Source organism: Echinops telfairi, unplaced genomic scaffold (genome assembly GCF_000313985.2).
Source record: "Echinops telfairi isolate 266 unplaced genomic scaffold, ASM31398v2 ScPeMD7_443;HRSCAF=831, whole genome shotgun sequence".
NCBI classification, from domain to species: Eukaryota; Metazoa; Chordata; class Mammalia; order Afrosoricida; family Tenrecidae; genus Echinops; species Echinops telfairi.
The window spans coordinates 47,192,427-47,194,084 of NW_022104341.1; the positions used below are offsets into that span (position 1 = coordinate 47,192,427).

The 1,658-nt window shown below is 36.5% G+C and overlaps 1 protein-coding gene across 1 annotated transcript in view; it reads left to right on the plus strand.

Annotated features, from left to right (window-relative positions):
* ASB17 (ankyrin repeat and SOCS box containing 17) overlaps positions 1-1,658 on the plus strand; it is a 28,466-nt gene that overhangs the window by 25,928 nt on the left and 880 nt on the right. The window lies entirely within an intron of this gene.

The window sequence follows — 1,658 nt, forward strand, 5'->3', positions numbered from 1 at the left end:
AACAAATGAAATGGGTGATGTCACAACAGGACCAACTTAAATAAAAAAGGATAATAGAAAACTACTATGAAAATTATACTCCAACAAATTTTAAAATTTAGAAGAAAATGAAGATTTTTTAGAAGTACACAACCTATCTAAACTAACAGATCAAAGTAGAAACAAAACAAAATCCTCTACCACTGAGAGGTTTCCAATTTATAGCAACCTTTTATAGGGTTTCTAAGGCTTTGTAAATGCTCAGAGGAGTCTGGTGGATATGAACCACCAATTCTGTGGCTAGCATCCAAGGTTTACCTGACAGCTCTACCAAGACTCCGTAGGCACTATGCTAAATCAAACCACCAACTTCACGGCTAGGGAGTCGGTTCTGACTCACGGTGAACCTACAGGGCAGGGTGGAATTTTCTCTGTGGGTTTCTGAGACTCTGACTCTTTATGGCAGTAGAAGCCTCATCTTCCTCCCAGAGTGGCTGGTGGTTTCAAACTCCTGACCTTGTGCTTAGCAACTCAAAGCATAACCCACTATGCCACTGCATTTATTATTTACTCTTCAAAAAAAATGTAAGTATTATATATGCACAATCATTACAGAACATATATAAATTCTCAACTGATTCCAAGAATGCTCTTCATAGGTACATCTATAATAAAAAAGTATTAACATAAAATGAATTTACTACAATACTTGGCTGAGTGGCAATGAATTTATAGTTGGGTTCCATTCAGTGCAAGTTTAATAAGCTAGAATAAAATAACTTTGCACAAGAATGAGAAGGATAGCATAAACAATGGCTTCAGGAACATTTAAATTGTTCCACTTCAGAGATCCATACTTTCCAGCAGTTTCTCCCATCATAGCACATATATATGAAGAGAGTTCAAAGGTTCAAGGAAAAATGGAATGAAAAGATTTAAGGAATTTTTCCATAAATTTTTTTAAATTCTCCATATGTTTAGATGTTTTTATCTGTATGTCTTGTGAGCACAGAGACTGAATTTTGTATACCTAAGTATTCTAAGCACCTAACACAGTGCTGAGCATATAGTAGAGATTATTTAAATGTATATATCATTTAGAACAAAAGTGTGCATCCAGTCACAATGCATACAGAAAAATTCCTCTGTAATCCCCCAATTCTTTTCTCCTCTAAACCATCATAATCACATTTAGCATATAGAATTAAATATTTTATTAAGTACCTTTAAAAAAATACTTCCATCAACTCTATGTCAACACTTATTGACCCTACAGGACAGGGAAGAACTGCTTCTGTGGGTTTGAGAGACTGTCCCTCTTTCTGGGGGTAGGAAGCCCCATCTTTCTCCCAGGAGCAACTGGTGGTTCTGAATTTCTGATCTTAACATTTAGCAGCCCAACGTGTAAGCACTATGCCATCAGGCTCCTTAAAAGGACCTTAGCACACTTAAAACGACATCTCTCCCTGGGCCAGGCCTTCTACTATGTCTCTTTGCAGCTTCACTGTATGATGTTATACTTTAAAATAGTTGAAATCACCTGAAGGAACTTTCAGGACTTAAGTTGCCCATCTCCAACTTCAAGACAGTGAATTGGAATCTCTAGAGTAGAACCTGGACATTGTTATTTTTAAAAACATTTTATTGGGGGCTCGTACAACTCTTATCACAATCCAAAC